The sequence below is a fragment of the Stenella coeruleoalba genome (genome assembly GCF_951394435.1).
Source record: "Stenella coeruleoalba genome assembly, chromosome: 2".
NCBI lineage: Eukaryota > Metazoa > Chordata > Mammalia > Artiodactyla > Delphinidae > Stenella > Stenella coeruleoalba.
The window spans coordinates 32365807-32384020 of record NC_137147.1 but is presented as its reverse complement, the minus strand read 5'-3'; the positions used below and the strand labels follow the sequence as shown (position 1 = coordinate 32384020).

Sequence of the window (18214 nt, the reverse complement as noted above, 5' to 3'; positions counted from 1 at the left end):
AGAGAGCTCCCTACCCTTGGTTAAGTGAGGACACAGTGAAAAGACAGCTGTCTATAAACCAGGAAGTAGGCACTCACCAGACAATAAATCTGTCAGCACGTAGATCATGGACTGTGAGAAATAAATTTCTGTTGTTTATAAGCTACCCAGTCAATGGTATTTTGTTATTACAGTCCAAAGGGACTAAGACAGAGTGAAGTACTAAAAAGTTGACTGGAAATTATTTATGCATAGATGGGGCTTGTTGACTGGGCCTTAAATGTAGGGTGATTGCTTATGGATGTAGACAGTTTATTATGGGATCCCTCAAATGATATGTCCTTCCATTCTAATCTAATTTCTATCCTCTAAAATTATACTGATATTTGTTTGACTGCTATTATCGCCTCTCCTGTTCTCTTTCTTCTTTGGGCTTATAAACTTTTCACTCCTTTATTTTCATTAAAAAAAAAAAAACAAAAGAAACCCCCCCGAAAAAACCATCACTTTTTATTGATGTATGTATGCATTCAGAAAACCAACATAAATATGCAACCTGAACACACATGTAAACCAGCACTCAGATTAAGAAACAGAACATTATTAGCACTTCAAGAACCTCCCCATGTTCTCTTCCAGAGTCACTACTCCACTGAGAGTAATCACTACATTTGTTACCCAACCATACTTGGGTCCGCTCACCTGCGCATAGTAAAGCCAATCTACTGACACTGGATTGTGGTGTAGGAAAGTGCAGCATTTATTGCAAGACACCAAGCAAGGGTCCAGGCAGCTAGGGCTCAAAAGATCTGAACTTCCTGATGGCTTTCAGGGAAAGGTTTTTAAAGACAGGGTGTGGGAAAGGGGTTGTGGGTGTGAGTGATCAGCTCGTGGACATTCTTCAGATGGGTTGGTGATGAGGTACTGATAATACTACTGTCTCATGAGGTTATGAATATTAAATGAGACAAAATATGTAAAACATTTTGCAAAGTTCCTAGCACACTGTGATCACAGTCATCAAATGGCAGCTATTATTATCCCTTATATTGTTTATGCACGTCTCATTTCTCCTATTTTACACATTCTGTGACAAAGCAACAGCACATAGCACACATTAGCTGCCTCACAAATAACAGTTGCTGATAGACTGGGTGAATGAAAGTTTTTAAATATAAATGGAAGGTATTGTGGTTATTGTTATAAAAGATGGCATAAATTATTATAATGGCTATAGTATAAAATGTGCTGCTAATGAGGAATACATTATTTAAACAAGTGTCTCTTCTATTTACCTTCATCATTTAACAGTTAAGAATATCTATGCAGTGGAGAAACACTACTGGAGCTAATTAGTAAGGACAGTTAGATGTCCCAGATTGCATTTGTAAGGGTTCCAGAGGCTTCTTTCTTTAAAACCAAAACAAACAAAAATATCACCTGGAAACAAAAACAAAAACACCACTTATCTGAAAAGATGTTAAGGTTTTCCAATTTTAACAAATCTTTTGTTCAGCAGTGGAGAAACTCGGGAGGCACCACCTGCCCCCAACTGCTTCCGTACAAGATGGCGTCGTCCATTTGTATACCCTGACTGGGGCTGTCCCTTCAGCCCGTCACAGGACCGGAAGTGGTTTCGGTCCTAGTGGATCCGGGTGGGTGCGCGCAGGTGGCCACAGAGGTTCCAGGTCTTCAATGTGAGGCGCCGCAGGTGTTCCCGGTGGGGTCCAGGGCCGCAGGTAAGCGAGGATCAGGGGCGGGCGAGGCTCTTCTCCAGACTTGTGCGAGTGGCGGAGGGGGTTTCCAGCGCGGATTGAGGAGAGGGCTCAGGAAGCTGGCGATGTCACCGTGTGCGGGGGCGACTGCTTGCGGGGACCTCGTTTTCCCCAAGCGACTTGGCCCTGCCCCTCTCCCCGCCCCGCTCGCCCGTGGCGGGGGCGGTTCAGCACCCAGGTGCGCTCCGAGGGCTGTCACCTCGGTCCGCGGCCTCCCACGCCCTTCCCTGGGCGCCTCCTCGGACCCCCTTTTGCTCTCTATAGGAGTACATACCAAACCTTCGTGGTTTCTTTTTTTTAATTTAATTTAATTTATTTTTTATTCAGCAGGTTCTTATGTTATCCATTTTATACATATTAGCGCATATATGTCAATCCCGGTCTCCCAGTTCATCCCACCACCACCCGCCCCTCGCCTTCGTGGCTTCTTGACCCAGTTAGCTAAAACGGAGGCACCGCTCGCAGCACCTGGCAACTGCTTGGGCGCTGCGTGTTGCACGCGTCCACAGTTAACAGTTTGGTCCCCTCCATTCGTCCCCCGCCCCCATTGTTACCACCTCTTTCCTCCGAGACCACACCCGCTGCTCCGGGCCTTGCTGGGAGCCACCTCCTTCCCTTTTCGCATCCCTGGAATAGATCAGAACCAGAACGTTAATGATTATTTATTACAAAATTGATATCTGCTCGTTTAAGTATAAACGAAACCCAAACCTTTATAACCTTTTAATGTATTAATGGACGCAAACTCTCTTAGATACCCATTCCTTGAAAACACTATACCGTATTTTTTTAGTTTCATTGCAAGGGTAGAAGGAACAGTACTGAAAGGTTTTGTTAATATCGAAGTTACGAGGTACGAGAGAAAAGAGGTTTAAGAGGGGGAAGGAATTATAAATTTTGGTCAAGTTGAGTTTGTTTTAAAAAATATATTTATTCTGTATTTATTTTGGTTGTAGTCCATGCATACAATCATATCAAAAATTTAAAATAGATCCTCTTTGACCTATCTCTTTACATCTCCATCTTTTCTTCTTTAATCTCTTGACCCCAGGTAAAAACTGTTATCAGTTTGGGGTGTTTTTTCTATTTCTTTGTCTTTACATTTATTGATATGTGTTTGTACATATAAATATGGAAGGTTTTGTGTTAAACTTTTACAAATCTGGCATATTGTACCAATTCAACAACTAGACTTTTTATGCTTAAAAATGGGTCTTGCAACTTTTTCTTTGTCAATATGTAGACATCTAGCGTATTCGTTCTACCTGCTCTGTAAATTTCAGAGTGTGTTAAGATCCCATTGTATGTGAGATACCATAGGTTGCTTACAGTTTTTCACCATTAGGCACAGTGTCGCAGAGAATATCCTTACACCTGCGTCTGTGTGCTTGTGTGAGCGTTTGTCAAGGATAGAAACCTGCAGGTGGAATTAGTGGGTAGGAGAGTGTGGATGTTTAATGCCAAACTGCCCAACAGTGTATAATCATACCTATTTCCCCAGCTCTTTTAAACATTTGATGCTATCAATCTTTTTTACTTTTGCCAACCTGATGGGTGGAAAATGACTCTAATTTGGTGTTTTAATTTGTATTTCCCTAGTCATTGGTGAGATTGAGCATCTCTTCATGATTGTTGGCTGTTTGTATTACCTCTTTTGAGAAATGTCTCATTTCTATTGGGTTATCTTTTATATATGGTAGTGTTTTTTTATAGTATTGTTTTATATATTCAGGATATTAATCTTTTATCATTCATATATGTTTGAAATATTTATTCCCAACATACTGCATTTTAAAGTTGTTACTTACCTTTTAACCATAGAGCATCTTTGTAGAACAAAAGTTGTAAATTTTATGTTTAAATGTATCAGTCTTTTACTATGTGTATTTTGTATTTTGTGGCTTTCATTCCTTATCCCAGTGGTTCTCAAATGGGAGCTATTTTGCTTTCTAGGAGCAACTTGGCAATGTCACGAGACATTTTTTGGTTGTCATCTAGTGGGTAGAAGCCAGGGATGATGTTAAACATCCTACAATGCACAGAAAAGCCCCTATAACAAAGAATTTTTCTGGCCTAAAATGTCAGTAGTGCTGAGGTTGAAAAACCCTGTTCTACCTTGAAGCAGAGTTTTCTCTTATGAGTATGTTTTCTCCTGTAAGTTGTTATATGGTAGAGTTTTTCTCTAATTCCTGTGTGTGTGTGTGTTTGAGTGTGTGTATGTGTGTGTGTGTGTGTGTGTGTGTGAGAGAGAGAGAGAGAGAGAGAGAGAGAAAATGGTGTGTGCCTTACTCTTTCCAAGCAATGTCACTCTGAATGTCAGTCCATTCTTGACCCACTAATCTAAAATGACGCATTTATCATGTACTAATTTCTCACCCACATAGTGTCTGTTTCTGGTGTCTGTTTCTGGACTCTCTTCTGTTCTATGTCCTACTTTTCTATTTTGCTGGACCAATACCATAACATTCTATATCAAATATATATTATACTTTGATATCTGGTAGTATAAATAGTCCTCATGATTATTTTTATTGTTATTTTATTAGACGTCATATACTTTATCAGCTCACATACTCATTATTTAATTAGTGTTTTGGTGGTAGTCTTACAATTTATTTTCCAGATTAATTTTAGAATCAGCTTGTCAAGTAGTGTTTTTGTTTTTGTTTTTGTTTTTGTATTGTTTTGTTTTGGCTGCATTGGGTCTTTATTGCCGTGTGTGGGCTTTCTCTAGTTGTGGCGAGCAGGGGCTACTCTTCGTTGCGGTGCATGGGCTTCTCATTGCGGTGGCTTCTCTTGTTGTGGAGCACGGGCTCTAGGCACGGGGACTTCAGTAGTTATGGCACGCAGGCTCGGTAGTTGTGGCACACGGGCTCAGTAGTTGTGGCTCACAGGCTCTAGAGTGCAGGCTCAGTAGTTGTGATGCATGGGCTTAATTGCTCCGCGGCACATGGGATCTTCCTGGACCAGGGATCAAACCCGTGTCCCCTGCACTGGCAGGTGGATTCTTAACCACTGCGCCACCAGGGAAGTCCTCAAGTAGTTTTTTTTTAAAGTGGCTTTATTGAGATGTAATTCACATAATTTGTTGTTTAAAGTGTACAATTCAATGATTTTTAGTATATTCACAATTATGCAGCCACTACAACCTAATTTTAGAACATTTTTATCATCCCCCAAAGAATCCCATACCTATTAGCAGTCACTCCCCTTCCCATTCCCCAACACCCTAGCCCTAGAAGAGCCACTAATCTTTCTGCCTTTATAGATCTAAATATTTTGTATAAATGGAATCATACAATTTGTGGTATTTTGTGATTGGCTTCTTTCACTTAGCATAATATTTTCAAGGTTCACCCATGTTGTAGCATGTGTCAGTACTCATTCCTTTTTATTGGTGAATAAAATTGTATCATATGGTGTATTTGTTTCCTAGGGATATGGTATTGAAGTAACGCAAACTGGGTGGCTTAAAATAACAAATGTATTCTCTCACAGCCCTGGAGGCTATAAAGTCCAAAATCAAGGGGTCAGCAGGACTGTGCTCTCTCTGAGGGCTCTAGGGGAGGATCCTTTCTTGCCTCTTTCTAGCTTCTGGTGGTTGCCAGCAATCCTTGGCATTCTTTGGCATTCCTTGGCTGCAACTGTGTAACTACAACTTCTGCCTCTGTTTTCTTCACATGGCCTTCATCCCAGAGTGTCTATCTTCACATCGTAATTCTCTCTGTGCAAGTCTGTCTCTGCGTCTCTTCTCCCCTTCATGTAGGACACCAGTTATATTGAATTAAGGGCCCACTCTACTCCAGCAGGACCTCATTTTAACTTAATTAGGTATGCAAAGGCCTTTTCCAAATAAAGTCACATTTGTAGGTAATGGGGGTGAGGACTTTTAGCATATCTTTTGGGGGAACACAATTCAACCCATAACATTATGGATATGCTGTATTTTATTTATCCATTCATGAGCTGATGGACATTTGGTTTGTTTCCATTTTTTGGCTATTATGAATAATGCTGCTATGAACTATTGGGTGGACATGTGCTTTCATTCCTCTTGGATATATACTTAGGAGTGGAATTGCTAGGTCACATGGCAACTCTATGTTTAATCATTTGAGGAACTCCCAGATTATTTTCCAAAGCAGCTGTACTATTTTCTGTCAACATCAGCAATGTATGAGAGTTCTAATTTCTCCATATTATTGCCAGTACTTATTAGCTGTCTTTTTAATTAGAGCCATCCTCATGGGTGTGAAGTAGTATCTCATTGTGCTTTTGATTTGCATTTCCCTAATACCTAATGATGTTGAGCATCTTTTCATGTGCTTATTGGCCATTTGTATATCTTCTTTGAAGAAATGTCTATTCAGATTCTTGCCTGTTTTAAATTGGTTTCTTTGTCTTTTTATTATTGAGTTATGAGTTTTTAAAATTTATTTTATTAAAAAAATTTGGGGGGTCTGTGTTGGCTCTTCTTTGCTGCCCATGGGCTTTCTCTAGTTGCAGTGAGCAAGGGCTACTCTCTGTTGTGGTGCGCGGGCTTCTCATTGCGGTGGCTTCTCTTGTTGCAGAGCATGGGCTCTAGGCGTATAGGCTTCAATAGTTGCAGCATGTAGCTCAGTAGTTGCAGCACGTGGGCTCAGTAGTAGCGGCATGTGAGCTCTAGAGCGCAGGCTCAGTAGTTGTGGCACATGGGCTTAGTTGTCCCATGGCATGGCATGTGGAATCTTTCTGGACCAGGGATTGAACTCGTGTCCCTGCGTTGACAGATTCTTAACCATTGCGCCAACAGAGAAGTCCCATAAGAGTTTTTTATATAGTCCAGATACATGCCCTTATGAGATCTATGACTAGCAAATATTTTCTCCCATCCCATGGGTTTTTTCACTTTTTTGATGGTCAATTCATTTTTTTGTTTCTTTGTTTTTTTGTTTTTATTTCCATTACTCTAGGAGGGGGATCAGAAAAGATCTTGCTGGGATTTATGTCAAAGAGTGTTCTTCCTATGTTTTCCTCTAAGAGTTTTATAGTGTCCCATCTAACATTTAGGTCTCTAACCCATTTTGAGTTTATTTTTGTGTACGGTGTTAGGGAGTGTTCTAATTTCATTCTTTTACATGTGCTGTCCAGTTTTCCCAGCACCCCTTATTGAAGAGACTGTCTTTTCTCCAGTGTATATTCTTGCTTCCTTTGTCATAGATTCGTTGACCATAGGTGTGTGGGTTTTCATCTGGGCCTTCTATCCTGTTCCATTGATCTGTATTTCTCTTTTTGTGCCAGTACCATATTGTCTTGATTACTGTGGCTTTGTAGTATAGTCTGAAGTCAGGGAGTCTGATTCCTCCAGCTCTGTTTTTTTCCCTCAAGACTGCTTTGGCTATTTGGGGTCTTTTGTTTCTCCATACAAATTTTAAGATTTTTTGGCTTCCCTGGTGGCGCAGTGGTTGGGAGTCCACCTGCTGATGCAGGGGATATGGGTTTGTGCCCCGGTCTGGGAAGATCCCACATGCCGCAGAGTGGCTGGGCCCGTGAGCCATGGCCGCTGAGCCTGCACGTCCGGAGCCTGTGCTCTGCAATGGGAGAGGCCACAACAGTGAGAGGCCCGCATACCACAAAATAAATAAATAAATAAAAATTTTAAGATTTCTTGTTCTAGTTCTGTAAAAATGCCGTTGGTAATTTGATAAGGATTGCATTGAATCTGTAGATTGCTTTGGGTAGTATAGTCATTTTCCCAATATTGATTCTTCCAATCCAAGAACATGGTATCTCTCTCCATCTGTTGGTATCATCTTTAATTTCTTTCATCAGTGTCTTATAGTTTTCTGCATACAGGTCTTTTGTCTCCCTAGGTAGATTTATTCCTAGGTATTTTATTCTTTTTGTTACAATGCTAAATGGGAATGTTTCCTTAATTTCTCTTTTAGATTTTTCATCATTAGTGTATAGGAATGCAAGAGATTTCTGTGCATTAATTTTGTATCCTGCAACTTTACCAGATTCATTGATTACCTCTAGTAGTTTTCTGGTGGCATCTTTAGGATTCTCTGTGTATAGTATCATGTCATCTGCCAACAGTGACAGATTTACTTCTTCTTTTCCAATTTGTATTCCTTTTATTTCGTTTTCTTCTCTGATTGCCAGGCCTAGGACTTCCAAAACTATGTTGAATAATAGTGGTGAGAGTGGACATCCTTGTCTTGTTCCTGATCTTAGAGGAAATGCTTTCAGTTTTTCACCATTGAGAATGATGTTTGCTGTGGGTTTGTCGTATATGGCCTTTATTATGTTGAGGTAGATTCCCTGTATGCCCACTTTCTGGAGAGTTTTTATCATAAGTTGTGTTGAATTTTGTCAAAAGCTTTTTCTGCATCTATTGAGATGATCATATGGTTTTTCTTCTTCAGTTTGTTAATATGCTGTATCACGTGGATTGATTTGCGTGTATTGAAGAATCCTTGCATCCCTGGGATAAATCCCACTTGATCATGGTGTATGATCCTTTTAATGTGTTGTTGGATTCAGTTTGGTAGTATTTTGTTGAGGATTTTTGCATATATATTAATCAGTGATATTGGTCTGTAATTGTCTTTTTCTCTACTATCTTTGTCTGGTTTTGGTATCAGGGTGATGGTGGCCTCATAGAATGAGTTTGGGAGTGTTCCTTCCTCTGCAATTTTTTGGAATAGTTTGAGAAGGATGGGTGTTAGCTCTTCTCTAAATGTTTGATAGAATTCACCTGTGAAGCCATCTGGTCCTGAACTTTTGTTTGTTGGAAGATTTTAAATCACAGTTTCAATTTCATGACTTGTGATTGGTCTGTTCATATTTTGTATTCCTTCCTGGTTCAGTCTTGGAAGGTTATACCTTTCTAAGAATTTGTCCATTTCTTCCAGGTTGTCCATTTTATTGGCATAGAGTTGCTTGTAGTAGTCTCTTAGGATGCTTTGTATTTCTGCGGTGTCTGTTGTAACTTCTCCTTTTTCATTTCTAATTTTCTTGATTTGAGTCCTCTCCCTCTTTTTCTTGATGAGTCTGGCTAATGGTTTATCAATTTTGTTTATCTTCTCAGAGAACCAGCTTTTAGTTTTATTGATCTTTGCTATTGTTTTCTTTGTTTCTATTTCATTTATTTCTGCTCTGATCTTTATGATTTCTTTCCTTCTGCTAACTTTGGGTTTTGTTTGTTCTTCTTTCTCTAGTTCCTTTAGGTGTAAGGTTAGATTGTTTATTTTAGATATTTCTTGTTTCTTGAGGTAGGCTTGTATTGATATAAACTTCTCTCTTAGAACTGCTTTTGCTGCATCCCATAGGTTGTGGATCATCGTGTTTTCATTGTCATTTGTCTCTAGGTATTTTTTGATTTCCTCTTTGATTTCTTCAGTGATCTCTTGGTTATTTAGTAACGTATTGTTTAGCCTCCATGTGTTGTGTTTTTTACGGATTTTTCCCCTGTAATTGATTTCTAATCTCATAGTGTTGTGGTCAGAAAAGATGCTTGATATGATTTCAATTTTGTTAAATTTACTGAGGCTTGATTTGTGACCCAAGATGTGATCTGTCCTGGAGAATGTTCCGTGCACACTTGAGAAGAAAGTGTAATCCTCTCTTTTTGGGTGGACTGTGCTATAACTATCAATTAAATCTATCTGGTCTATTGTGTCATTTAAAGCTTGTGTTTCCTTATTAATTTTCTGTTTGGATGATCTGTCCATTGGTGTAAGTGAGGTGTTAAAGTCCCCCACTATTATTGTGTTACTGTCAATTTCCTCTTTTAGAGCTGTTAGCAGTTGCCTTATGTATTGAGGTGCTCCTATGTTGGGTGCATATAGATTTTTAATTGTTATATCTTCTTCTTGGATTGATCCCTTGATCATTATATAGTGTCCTTCCTTGTCTCTTTTAACATTCTTTATTTTAAAGTCTATTTTATCTGATATGAGTATTGCTACTCCAGCTTTCTTTTGATTTCATTTGCATGTAATATCTTTTCCCATCCCCTCACTTTCAGTGTGTATGTGTCTCTAGGTCTGAAGTGGGTCTCTTGTAGACAACATATATATGGGTCTTGTTTTTGTATCCATTCAGCAAGCCTGTGTCTTTTGGTTGGAGCACTTAATCCATTCACGTTTAAGGTAATTATTGATATGTATGTTCCTATGACCATTTTCTTAATTGTTATGGGTTTGTTTTTTAGGTCCTTTTCTTCTGTTGTGTTTCCCACTTAGAGAAGTTCCTTTAGCATTTGTTGTAGTGCTGGTTTTGTGGTGTTGAATTCTCTTAGATTTTGCTTGTCTGTAAAGCTTTTGATTTCTCTGTCGAATCTGAATGAGATCCCTTGCTGGGTAGAGTAATCTTGGTTGTAGGTTCTTCCCTTTCATCACTTTAAATATATCATGCCACTCCCTTCTGGCTTGTAGAGTGTCTGCTGAGAAATCAGCTGTTAACCTTGTGCGAGTTCCCTTGTATGTTATTTGTCGTTTTTTCCTTGCTGCTTTCAATAATTTTTCTTTGTGTTTAATTTTTGTCAATTTGATTACTATGTGTCTCAGCATGTTTCTCCTTGGGTGTATCCTGCCTGGGACTCTCTGCACTTCCTGGACTTGGGTGGCTATTTCTTTTCCCAAGTTAGGGAACTTTTTGACTATAATCTCTTCAAATATTTTCTCAGGTCCTGTCTCTCTCTCTTCTCCTTCTGGGACCCCTGTAATGCGAATGTTGTTGCATTTGATGTTGTCCCAGAGGTTCCTTAGGCTGTCTTAATTTATTTTCATTCTTTTTTCTTTATTCTGTTCTGTGGCGGTGAATTCCACCATTCTCTCTTCCAGGTCACTTATCTGTTCTTCTGCTTCAGTTATTCTGCTATTGATTCCTTCTAGTGTAGTTTTCATTTCAGTTATTGTATTGTTCATCTCTGTTTGTTCGTTCTTTAATTCTTCTAGGTGTTTGTTCTTTAATTCTTCTAGGTCTTTGTTAAACATTTCTTGCATCTTCTCGATCTTTGCCTCCATACTTTTTCCGAGGTCCTGGATCATCTTCACTATCATTATTCTGAATTCTTTTTCTGGAGGGTTGCCTATCTCCACTTCATTTAGTTGTTTATCTGGGGTTTTATCTTATTCCTTCATCTGGTGCATAGCCCTCTGCCTTTTCAGCTTGTCTATCTTTCTGTGATGTGGTTTGTGTTCCACAGGCTGTAGTTCTTGCTTCTGCTGTCAGTTCATTTTTTAAAACTTTTTTAAAAATTAAGTTTGCATTTAATTTACTACATTATTTTGAGTATTTGAGTAAAACAATCTCTTGTTTATTAAAGAAAAATAGGGTAATTATCGTACCTTCTGTAGAGAGTTGTTGGAAAGATTAAATGAGTCATGTATATATGCGTATACATGAGTATGCATGTAAAGAGCCTGGCACATTATATGTGCTCTGTAAGTGACAGCTGCTATAATATATCTGTGCTCTTCAAGTCTTTTTCTATATCTTCAGTAAAGCTTTCTGTTTTTCTTCATATTGATCTTGAACATTTCTTGTTGAGTTTACACCTAGGTTTGTTCGTGTACATGTGGTTGTTGTTTAAATACATGTGGCTTGTGGGACTTCCCTCATGGCACAGTGGTTACGACTCTGTGCTCCCAACGCAGGGGGCCTGGTTTCGATTCCTGTTCAGGGAACTAGATCCCACATGCATGCTGCAACTAAGAGTTTGCAACTAAGAAGCGCTCGAGCTGCAACTAAGGACCCTGCGTGCTGCAAGTAAGACCTGGAGCAACTAACTAACTAACTAAATAAATAAAACAAAAAACATGTGGCTTATAGTTTTAAAACAGCTTATATTGCTATGGGATTTTCTTCATATCGTTATAATGGGTATGGAAAGCTATTGATTTTATATTCATCAAACTTTCAAAATTTTAAGTTGTAAAAGTTGTGACTTGTTTACTAATCCAGGTGATTCCAATGCCGCCATTCTGTTAAGAGCTATTCTTTTCCATTCTGCCTTCTTCTGCCCTGATTTGGATCTTCTTTCCCTCTTGGCCGTGCTATTGTGAGTCTTCTAACAGGTCTCCTTGCCTCTCGCCTTGCCCGCCTGCAGTCCAGCACCCACACTGCCACCATGGTGTTCTTTGAAATAGGAGCCTGAACTTGTCACTTCCCTTATAAGTCTGTTATTGGCTCTCCATTACCTATAAGGTTTTATCTTTCAGGGTAATAGAAGGCTCCTCACAACTTGACCTGTATCTACTCCTTCTCGCATCATCCCTCTCTGTTTCCTTACTTGCACGTTGTGCTCTAGCACAGTGCTAGCCAGTAGAAATATAATGTGAGCCCCATAAATCATTTAAAGCTTTCTAGTAGCCACATTAAAAGTATAAAAAGAAACAGGTGAACTTAATTTTAACCAGTTTTATTTAACCCAGTATATCCAAAATATTATTTCAACATAAGATGTAAAAAATCGGGAATTCCCTGACAGTCCAGTGGTTAGGACTCTGCGCTTCCAGTGCAGGGGGCACAGGTTTGATCCCTGGTCAGGGAATTAAGATCCTGCAAGCCACGTGGCACGGCAAAAAAAAAAAAAAAAAAAAAAAAAGATATAAAAAATCAATATGGAATTAATAGAGATAGAAAGTATAATAGAGGCTACCAAGAGTTGGGGGAGGGAGGAATGGAAAGTTATTGTTTAATGGGTACAGAGTTTGTTTGGGATGATGAAGTAGTTCTAGAAATGGATAGTGGTGATGGTTGCACAACCTTGTGAATGCAGTTATGCTACTGAATGTTACACTTAAAAGTGATTAAAATGGTAAATTTTGTGTTATGTATGTTTTACTACAATAAAAAAAGGTCACCTTAAAATATCAATATAGAAATTATCAGTAAGATATTTTTTACTTTTTTTAAAGAGTAATTCTTCAAAATTTGGTATTTTGCACTTACAGTATGTGTTAAATTTGCTTGTACTCTTTCACGAGTACCACGATGCTTCGTGCCTTTTGTGTCCTTGCACGTGCTATTCCCTCTGCCTTGCGCACCTGGAGAATGTTTGCTCATTTTTTAACACCAGTACCAGTCTCAGTGTTCATCCCTCTCAGCGAGTGTTTCTCTTAATAATCCCCTTACTCTTTCCTCTTTGCCATCCCTGTACTCGTGTGTGCTTCTGTTGTTGGTGTTTCCTCACCAAATTGCAGCTTGTTCAATACATGCATTTCTCCTTTTCTGAATCCTGCATTTTTGAAAGCAGCTTGTGCCATTTAACTCTTTTTACCCAAAGTCTAACACAATGTCTCGTTTATTGAAGGTGCTATTTACATGTTTGCTGAATGAATCCCTTGGCTGGGAAAAAACCCACACAAAATCTCTCCATATAAAAATGAATTAGTAAGTTTTTTGAATGTTGCCAACAGTTCCCTCATATGGAGGTACCCCACTTGCTCCTTCAGTTTCCCTGTGAGGCCTTTCTTTTTCTCAGGTCACACATGATAAAGAATAAGTAGGAACCTGATAGCCTGGGAATTCTAGATCTGAGGGAGCCCTTCTCGATGGAAGCAAATCAATAATACTTTGTTTTTTCAACTTTTCTACTGTAACGTAACCTCATTTTAGTGTTATTAAACATGGAGATAATTTGAAATACAAAAATAAATTTGAAAAATGAATTAATAAAAACACATGTTAGATGCTGTTATTTTCTTTGAAGACAGAAATTCACTTTTCTATACAAAAACATGTTTAAGTTGGGAGGGGAGGCACAATCAAGATGAAAATTGGTTTCAAGGGGTAAAATGTTTGGCTGAAACAGACAAGAGGAAATTTAGAAGAAAGAAATGTAAAATTTTGGATTTAACAGCAAAGTATAAATTACAAGTATATAAAATGGGGAACTCAATATGATTTCAGTGAATTTTAATTTACCGCAAACTCTATGAGGGTCGCCAGTGTGATTCTGCTATTCAAAAACCTATCATTTCATCCATCATTAATAAAATATAGGGTCCAGACCCTGGGAAGTAATAGTACCAATGTAGTCCACATCAATTAGAACATGTCTCAAGTTTTGAATACAGACCTGGGTGCCACATTTAAGAGATACCTTGACAAGCTTGGAGCCATTCAGAAAGATCTGGCCATAATGGCAAGTGGTCTTTAAACTAGGTCACAGGAAGCTGATTGGGTTAAGTAAAATGTACTAAGGGGAGTATAAGAGCTATCTTCACATATTTCACAAGCTCTAAGGAGGGAGTAAACACTTGTCATTTCAGAGGCCAGACTGAACATCAAAGAGAGCAGTTTCTATGCAGGGAACTTTTACAGAATGCAAGGACTTTTCAACAAAAACTGCCTCTTAAGGTGATGAACTCTGTTCCCGGATGTATTCAGGTAGAGATAAGGTCATGATCTGTCAGGATTACCATAGAAAGAAATCTTGAATTGTGTGAGAGCTGAATTTGGCTTCTAAATTTTAACTCTATGATTCTTTGTTTTCCTTTAATAGTTCTGTGGTTTATAGAACCTCAGTAGTAGTCATAGCTAACATTTATTGAACCCTAATGTGCTAGCCAATATGCTGAGTATTTTGATCATCTTACTTAAGTCTCACAATAATCCTACATGGTAGGTACTATCCTTCCCATTTTACTGAGGAGGAAACTGAGGCTTAGAGAAGTTAAGTAATTTAACCAAGTTTATATAGCTAACAATTGGCAGAGGCTGGATTTGAACTCAGGATATTTGACTCTAAGGCTCATGTTGTTATCCTCTACTTTATGCTATTCTCTAAACATTTTAACATATTTGTTTAATTCATTAAAATGAGATTTATTTCAAGAATATAATCATATGTCTTAAATGTTAAGTGGGATATTTACTTTGCCTATCTCTAAAAAGCACCACTAAAAAAACTTATTTTTTTCTAATTATGAATATATACATACTCGTATAGAATTTGAAAAATCAAAACTATTTATAACCCTACTACTCTTAGGTAACCATTGTTATCGGTTTGATGTTGTTGTTTTACACAATTTTTTTTTTAAAAGAATGGCAGATCCTTTCAGTCACTGAAGATAGTGAAGCACTGAAAGCTTTGGATCCCCAGGCAAGTCCTTAGCGGGTGTTTTAGTCCGTTTGGGCTGCTGTAATAGAATACCACAGACTGGGTGGTTTATAGACAGCAGTTCTCACAGTTCTGGAGGCTAGAAGTCTGAGATCAGATTGCCAGCATGGTTGAGTCCTGATGAGAGTTCTCTTCTGGGCTGCAGACTGCCAACAACATCTTATTGTATCCTTTTATGGCAGAGGTCAGAGAGAAGCAAGGTCTCTCGTGACTTTTTAAGGGCACTAATCCCAGTCACGAGGGTGCCACCCTTTGGACCTCATCTGATCCTAATTACCTTCCAAAGGCCCCACTTTCTAATACCAAAAATTTGGGGTTGTGATTTCCACATGAATTTCAGAGGGACACAAACATTCAGTCTATAACACAAGATTTGATTTTTCTCACTCCTAACCCAGTATTGAACCATACTGCTTCTTTATAGTATGAAGACTCAATAAGGAGAAAAAAATTTTGTTTCACGTGAATAAACGGATTTTTGTAATTTTGATAATTGAATTAGAAATATTTATCATAGGACTTCCCTGGTGGTGCAGTGGTTAAGAATCCGCCTGCCAATGCAGGGGATACGGGTTTGAGCCCTGGTCCGGGAAGATCTCACATGCCACAGAGCAACTAAGCCCATGTGCCACAACTACTGAGCCTGTGCTCTAGAGCCTGCGAGCCACAACTATTGAGCCTGCAAGCCACAACTACTGAAGCCCACGTGCCTAGAGCCTGTGCTCCGCAACAAGAGAAGCCACTGCAATGAGAAACCTGTACACCACAATGAAGAGTAGCCCCCGCTCGCCGCAACTAGAGAAAGCCCGCACGCAGCAACAAAGACCCAATGCAGCCAAAAGTAAATAAATAAATAAATACACTTATTTATTTATTTTAAAAAAGAAATATTTATCATAAAATGTTAACATATAATACCTTGAATTGAGTTTTATTCATTCAATAAATATTTATTGTTATCAGTTCTGTGCTACTTGCTGGAGATATTTATATATAAATGAAGAAACCAGTTAAGGTCCCTATACATGCTGGAGATATTTATATATAAATGAAGAAGCCAGTTAAGGTCCCTATTTTCATGAGGTTTACATTCTAGTGGGAAAGATAGACAATGAATGAACCAGCAGTCATTAATTCTTTAGTTGGGCCAACAGGAGAAAAATCAGAAATATCCCTGAATTTTGACAATTGCATACACTTGTGTAACCCAAGCCTCCATCAAGACATGAAACTTTACCACAGTTTCAGAAAGTTCCTTCATGCCTGAAATGCTCTTCCTTAGAATTTGTCATATCTGGCTTTTTTTGTCATTCAGTGCTCAGCTTAAATGTCTCTTCCCTGTACCCACCTCTCCCAGAGGCTACTATTGTTCATATTTTTTTCTACCATAGGTTAGTTTTAGCTGTTCTAGAACTTTATATAAATAGAATTATACAGTATCTCTTTTATATCTAGCTTCTTTCACTCGGTCTAATGTTATTTGAGATTCATCCAGATTGCATGTATCAGTAATAAGTTCCTTTTTATTGCTGGTTAGCATTCCATGTAGATATACCACTAGGGCTGTTTCCAGTTTGGGGCTGTTATGAATACAGCTGTAATGAATATTTTTATACAAGTCTTTTTCTGGATATATTTAATTTCTCCAACTTGGGACTCAGAGAACTGTACCAAATCTGACCTCCTTCATCTTCCAAATCTTCATTATGTGGATATTGAGTTTCTCAATCCATCCTCTGTGTCTCTGTTCTTATATTTTCTACCTCTTTATCTCCGTGATGCGTTCTGGGTGACTTCCTCAGATTTATCCTCAATTCGGTAACTTTTTCTCTCTCTCTGTATGTCTGATCTGCTGTTTAACCTGTCTATTGAGTTTTTAAAAAATTTTAACAGATATTTTTCATATCTAGAAATTCTACTTTTTGTTGCCTTCTGTTCATGTTTGGGATTTTATTTTCCTGAATTTCCCTGGTTGTTACTTTGAAGTCTCTTTCAGATCTCAGTTATAGATATTTTTTTGCTGGCTCTGTGAGCTATTATGATTGATTTTAGGGTTTTGGGTTTTGTTTTGTTTTCATTCGTTTGTGAGCACTCTTCTAGGGAGTGATCTTCGGTGGGAGTCCTGCATGTTCCCTGCATGATAAAACAGTTTCGCCATTGCATGGTAAAACAGTTTTATGATCAGCTCTGCCTGGTTCCAACAGAACGGACCAATTCTAAGCATTTTAGTTTTAGTTTCTTGGCTGAGGGTTTCCTTTTTCAAGGATAATGTGAACTTGGGTCCTTTATCTGTCCAGAGTGCAGGTTTGAGGGGCTCTCCTTTCATGAGGGACTCTGTTCATATTCCTTTTTTTTAATTGAATGAAAGATTCTTTATATTCTATAATACTTTACAGTTTTCAAAAGTTTCACACACATGATTTCATATAATCCCAAAATAACCCCCTTTTTCCCTCCTACCCCTATATTGCCCCTCCCCCTTCCCTCTCCCCACTGGTAACCACTAGTTTGTTCTCTGTGAGTCTGCTTCTTTCTGTTTTATTCACTAGTTTGTTGTAATTTTTAGATTCCACATGTTGGTGATATTATACAGTATTTGTGTTTCTCTGTCTGACTTATTTCACTTCGTGTAATGCCCTCTAAATTCATCCATGTTGCTGCAATGGTAAATTTTCATTCTTTTTATGGCTGAGTGGTATTCCTTTGTATATACTGTATCTTCTTTTTAAAAAAATTATTGAAGTATAGTTGATTTACAATGTTGTTTTAGTTTCCTGTGTACAGCAAAGTGATTCAAATATATACATCCTTTTTCAGATTCTTTTCCCTTATAGGTTATTACAAAATATTGAGTATATTTTGAGTACTCGGCTATACAGTAGGTCCTTGTTGGTTATCTATTTTATATATAGTAATGTGTATATGTTAATCCCAAACTCCTATTTTATCCCTACCCAACCTTCCCCTTTGGTAATCATAAGTTTGTTTTCTATGTCTGTGGGTCTGTTTTTGTTTTGTAAATAAGTTCATTTGTGTCATTGTTTTAGATTTCACAATTAAGGGATATCATATGATATTTGTCTTTGTCTGACTTACTTCACTGAGTATGAATCTGTAGGTCCATCCATGTTGCTGCAAATGGCATTATTTCATTCTTTTTTATGGCTAAGTATATGTACCACATCTTCTTTATCCATTCATCTGTTGATGGACATTTAGGTTGCTTCCATGTCTTGGCTATTGTAAATAGTGCTGCAACGAACATTGGGGTGCATGTATCTTTTCGAATTAGTGTTTTCGTTTTTGGGGGGTATATACCAAGGAGTGGAGTTGCTGGGTCTTA

General features: G+C 38.3%; 1 protein-coding gene across 2 annotated transcripts in view; it reads left to right on the top strand.

Annotated features, from left to right (window-relative positions):
* EXD2 (exonuclease 3'-5' domain containing 2) overlaps positions 1 to 18214 on the top strand; it is a 94648-nt gene that overhangs the window by 32572 nt on the left and 43862 nt on the right. Inside the window, exon 1 of one of the 2 annotated variants that reach the window (XM_079913633.1) lies at positions 1693 to 1718. The exons of the other annotated variant lie outside the window; for it this stretch is intronic. The gene's annotated coding sequence lies outside the window, so the exon portion shown is untranslated. Of the gene's footprint in view, positions 1 to 1692; positions 1719 to 18214 lie in introns of those variants that run through there. 2 annotated transcript variants of the gene reach the window in all.